The sequence below is a fragment of the Triticum urartu genome, chromosome 7 (assembly GCF_003073215.2).
Source record: "Triticum urartu cultivar G1812 chromosome 7, Tu2.1, whole genome shotgun sequence".
NCBI classification, from domain to species: domain Eukaryota; kingdom Viridiplantae; phylum Streptophyta; class Magnoliopsida; order Poales; family Poaceae; genus Triticum; species Triticum urartu.
Window position 1 is genome coordinate 455,949,913 of NC_053028.1, and position 6,041 is coordinate 455,955,953.

A 6,041-nucleotide genomic window follows, 5' to 3' on the forward strand; every position below is an offset into this window, starting at 1 on the left:
AGCTGTGAGCTCTTTGCCTGTGTGTGGCTGAGGCTTCTTGGCTTCTTGGGGCTTGGACACTCGTGATAAGCCTTCTGACTGCACACTGGCTTCAGGAGGTGCAGTTGATAAAGGCTTCACTCTTGCGATCTTGGGAGAAGCGGCTGGCTTTGAAGCTTTTGGCTTCTTCTGCTTCGGCTTCGGCGCAGCAGGGGCGTCATCTGACTCAGTATCTGCTGGAGGGTCATTCACAGCAGTCCCTTGGACTAGGATGCGAGTGATGAGGCCTGCAAGATTGGCATACGGCCCGATGATATTGGGATCGGCGTTGCGTGTGCCATCTGCCCTTGGTGAGGAGGGACCAGGGTTGAAGTCAAGCACAAATTTCTTCTTGTTTATCTTCGCTGACTGTTGTGCAAACTGAAAGTTGCGCTTGAAGAGATTATCATCGTGGCACCAGAGAAGTGATGACGGATGTGCCTTAGCTGGCTGTGGTCCTCTCACCATGCATGGATAGAAGCCTTGAGCAATGGCTTCGACTCTGGACCTGGGTACGAGATTTTTGTATAGTACGTCTCCCCACGGTCTCTTGATGGCGCACTTCTCCGCATATTCCTGAGTGATGAAGCGGTAGTGGAACCATTGCTCTGCCCAATATCTTCGAATCCATTGGATTCGTGTCTTGCGCTGACCATAGCTTTCTTCAGGATCAGTTTTGTACATCTATGCCAATTCATCAGGCAGATCTTTGGACGTTTCACCACGTCGCTGTCTGCCTCCCTTCCTTGCTGCTGTTTCTGAAGCCATGAATAACTTGGAAGGCTTCAAGATGTTCAAAGGCTTCAAAGGCTTCCTTTTGCAAGAACTGGCTTCAGGAGAGTTGATGTGATGCTGCAAGTACTCTGCAAATGAATGCAGACTACGAGAACCAAAGGATTCTCTCACGGACATGTACCTGTGACAGCATTAAGGTGCGAGGGAAGGGGAAGAGGTCATATGCATTCTCAGAAGATTTTGAAGATAAATCGGTTTAGAAGACATAGACCTCATTGTGCGAAGACATTCACTCACAGATAAGAAGTTGGTTCCAGATTTGTACGAACCCACAGATCAGTACAAGTGAGGAATCTAACTACCTTATGAAGCACAAGTGAATATACTAGGCATGTCATGAGATGTAGCGAGATAACTAACTGATGTGAAGAGAAACTCCTTATGGCAGAAAGTGACTGAACTGTGGGATCAAAAGAGGCTGTAAAAAGAGGTTTTATTTACCACACTTGGAACTGCTAGACGAAGTGAGAGTTGAGGTCGAGCAGTTCGATCCTCCGTGCCCTAACTTGGTGACGGAAGACACCTACGGCGACGGCGGAGAGAGCGATGTCCGCTGTCGGCGTGAAAACGGCATCGGAGAGGTTGTGGCAGTGAAGCGCTTCGTCGCCGGCGTCGTTGAGTGCTAGCGGTGGCGCTAGGGTTCGTGCGAGGGTGGAAGAAGGAGATAATGACCGCAGTGAATCGTGTATTTATAGGGATAGAGGCGGCACTGCGCTATTACGCAGGTACCCCTGGCGGTTCGCATTTGAGGCACGCGTGGCCAGTTAGAGGAAGATTGGGATTTGTTCCACGTCCCACGCATGCCTAAATTGTCAGGCGGTCGTTCCTGCTTCTCCGGATCTTATGTGGAGGAATGAGCATTAAAACTGGACTTTTATGGTTGTCACTATGTCTTCAGCTGACAAGGACACAGTGAAGACATTTGACAGTTTCAACAGAATGCATATGACTTGGAGAGATAGAGTTTGGGATAGGAAGCATAGAGAGGTTAGGGTCCGATCACATTCACTTAGTTCAAAAAGATTCAACCAAGAAGACATAGCTATAAGTGAATGCTGTAGAGGACAGAACATCAGTACATATATATCCATATAATCAACGCAGTGAAGATAATCATGAAGACATACTGAGAATGAAGCCAAACCAATTGTGAAGACATTGAGAGGTAACGCCATGAGAGAAACACTTCAAAATGGAACGTTTGGTGGTGGCGTTACCCACCGTATAGGAAGTATTAGACCCAGACACGGCGCACAATTATCGTGGCGCTCCGAAGTCAATTTCCACATTAATGTATTCACACTTAGAATGTATGTCTTCATTGTTTGAAGATATACGCTACTTCGTGTGTTGCACATCTAAGTCATCAATATGCTTAAGTGTTAGGATGTGTGCCTGATCACAGGACATTTGAGGATTCCAAGATATTTAGCTCACACCGTAACTTGCAAAATCTCTTCTCATCCAAGGGCTTGGTGAAGATATCTGCCAATTGCTCTTCAGTGTTGACGTGTATGATATCAATGTCTTCCTTCACAACATGATCTCTGAGAAAGTGATGACGAATTTCAATGTGCTTTGTCTTCGAGTGCTGAACTGGGTTGTTGGCAATCTTGATGGCGCTTTCGTTGTCGCAGTAAAGTGGCACTTGCTTCAGATGAATGCCATAATCTTTGAGTGTTTGCTTCATCCACAGAAGCTGAGCGCAGCAAGATCCAGCAGCAATGTATTCAGATTCAGCAGTGGAGAGTGATACACAGTTCTGCTTCTTTGAAGACCAACATACAAGTGATCGTCCTAGAAAGTGACATGTGCCTGATGTAGACTTGCGATCAACTTTGTCACCAGCATAATCAGCATCCGAAAATCCAACCAAATCAAACTCTGAGCCCTTTGGATACCATAATCCTAGAGTTGGGGTGTGAGCCAAATATCGAAGAATTCGCTTCACAGCTAAGTGATGCGACTCCTTTGGTGTCGCTTGAAATCGAGCACACATGCAAACACTAAGCATGATATCTGGCCTAGATGCACATAAATAAAGCAAAGACCCAATCATGGAGCGGTATACCTTTTGATCGAACTCTTTACCATTGTCGAACACGAGGGTGTGTGGGGCGAAGACTTTGCTCTTGCTGATCTGTGTGGTCATTTGAAGGTATATCTTCAGGCTGAGCATTGTCTTCATGTGGATCAGGTGCTGAGATGATAAGTTCTTCTTCAGGTGAGCTTCAGAAGGTACAATTTCTCCAGTTCCCATAAGCTTGATTGATTCATTTGCTGGAACTTCATCTAGCACATTTGGCAATTGCTCTCTTTGTGATCCATTGGTTTCATCAAATCGCACATCCACTGTTTCAACCACTTTGTAGTGGTAGAGGTTGAAGACTCTGTAGGAGTGCGAATCCTTTCCATATCCCAGTATGAAGCCCTCATGTGCTTTTGGTGCAAACTTTGAGTTGTGGTGTGGGTCCTTGATCCAGCATTTTGCGCCAAATACTCTGAAATAACTGACATTTGGCTTCTTGCCAGTTAGGAGTTCATAGGATGTCTGTTCAGAAGCTTGTGAAGATAAACACGATTGATTGTATGGCATGCAGTATCAATGGCTTCAGTCCAGAATTTTCTTGGAGTCTTGTATTCATCTAGCATTGTTCTGGCCATCTCAATGAGTGTTCTGTTCTTGCGTTTGACGACGCATTCTGCTGTGGCGTGTATGGAGCTGAGAATTCATGTGTGATGCCCAAGGTATCCAGATATGTATCAAGGCAGTGTTCTTGAATTCAGTGCCATTGCCACTTCTGATGTGCTTTATCTTGGCGCCAAAATTGTTCATAGCTCGATTTGCGAAGCGTCTGAAGACATCCTGCACTTCAGTCTTGTAAAGGATTATGTGCACCCAAGTATATCTAGAATAATCATCAACAATTACGAAGCCATAGAGGCATGCAGAAGTAGTAAAAGTTGAGTAGTGAGTGGGACCGAAAAGATCCATGTGAAGCAGTTCGAAGGGTTGTGTAGTAGTCATGATTGTCTTTCGAAGGATGTTTTGCCCTTGTCATCTTCCCTGCTTCACAGGCACCGCATAAGTGATCTTTCTTGAACTTGACGCCCTCGATGCCTATGACGTGCTTTTTCTTCACAAGGGTGTGGAGGTTCCTCATGCCAGCATGCCCAAGCCTTCGATGCCAAAGCCAGCATTCTGAAGCTTTTGCAAGAAGACATACTGCAAGTTGTGGTCCTACTGAGAAATCTACCACATACAAATCACCTTTCCTATACCCTTCAAACACTAGAGATTTGTCAGATTCCATTAGCACCAGGCAGCGATATTTGCCAAACATTACAATCATATTCAAATCGCAAAGCATTGAGACAGACATTAAGTTGAAGCCAAGGGATTCAACAAGCATGACTTTATCCATGTGTTGATCCTTTGAGATTGCAACTCTACCTAGACCCAATACCTTACTTTTACCAGTGTCAGCGAATGTAATGTGGCTCTTGTCGGATGGACGTAAAGTTGAGTCCATAAGAAGGCTTCTTCTGCCAGTCATGTGATTTGTACACCCACTGTCAATAATCCATTCTGAAGACTTTGAAGTCTCTGGTGTCGTACCCTACAGTGCAGTTAGGGGGATAGGCTTCACGAAGAGTGTTGTGAAGCATAAACATTTGACGAACCAGTGGGTTATGAAAACTTAAATCCAGATTAGGACTAATGGGGAGAGTAGCATGCGATTCAGGAACGAAGTACATAATGATGCCATTTGGGCAGTTTATCTTGCGCCCCACAAGATTTTTATGGTCCCCAGCAATAGCATCAGAAGATTTTGTTTTTGTGCTGGAGACCTTTCCCTGCAAAAGAGAGTTAAGCTTTCTTAACCACCCACATCTTCAAGGGTGGCTTAGAAGCTATGAGTCTAAGTGCAGCATCTGAGAATTTTGGCTTTGAAGCCTTAGCAGACAGTCTAGGAGGGGGACAATAATACTCATAGGCATAAGAAGAATAATTTTTGGTCATATGAACATGACGGTTCGATGAACCGCTCTCATATTCATATGCCTGAGTGTGGTTTCCCTGCAAAACATTTGCGTTAGTGTGACTCAGGTGAGTCCTCTGTCTGTATGAAGCCTTTGGACCGAGGTTTGTCTTCTTCAAGTGAGGTGTCATGAAGACATTCACAGGAAGATTTTCCAGACATGTTTTCGGAACCCAGATCTTCTTCATAGGCGGTCCATTCCTGCAGTTAGTACCAATGTACCTGGCAAACACTTCACCATTCTGATTCTTAAACAGTTTATAGTTTGCATCAAAGGATTTATCAATGATAATTGGGTTAGCACAAGTGAAGCCAGATAAATTGGATGGATCTGCTGAAAGTTCCTTTGCAGCAACCCATGTAGTTTTGGGGTATTGCACAGGTTTCCAGTAAGAGCCATCTGCATTGATTTTCCTCACGAACCCAACACCCTCTTTCCTAGGGTTTCGGTTCAGAATCTTCTTCTTAAGGACATCACATAATGTTTGATGCCCTTTCAGACTTTTGTACATCCCTGTTTCAAGCAATGTCTTCAACCTAGCATTCTCATCAGCAATAGCAGTGGTATCCTCAGCAGAGGGGTTAGTTGCCACATCAACAGTTGAAGATATTGGAACAGTAGTAGCAGTGGAACATTCAGCAACAGAATTAGCATTATTATGCTCAATGCATTTAAGACATGGTGGTTCAAATCCTTCCTGAGCGGGACTGATCTGTTCGGCGCGAAGTGACTCGTTTTCCTTTTGAAGATCTTCATGAGCCACCCTTAATTTCTCAAGTTCTTGCTTCCTTTGAAGATAGTCATAGGAAAGCTATTCATGAGTTGTTGAGAGAGTATCATGACGATCTTCAAGTTCCTGATACTTAACGTGAAGGTTTTTTATGTCTTCAATTAAGGATTCAGATCGAGTCATTTCAGCACCCAACAGATCATCGCTTCTGTCTAACAGTTTTTGAATATGTTCCATAGCTTTCTGTTGTTCAGTTGCAATTTTAGCAAGTGTTTTGTAGCTAGGTTTTGAATCACATTCAGAGTCATCATCACTGGATGTTTCATAGCGAGTGGTGCGTGTGTTTACCTTGGCACCGCGTGCCATGAAGCAGTAGGTAGGAGTGGAGTCGTTCTTGTCATTTGCGTCGGTGTCGGTGATGCAGTTATTGTCTTCAGTGTTGAAGATGGACTTG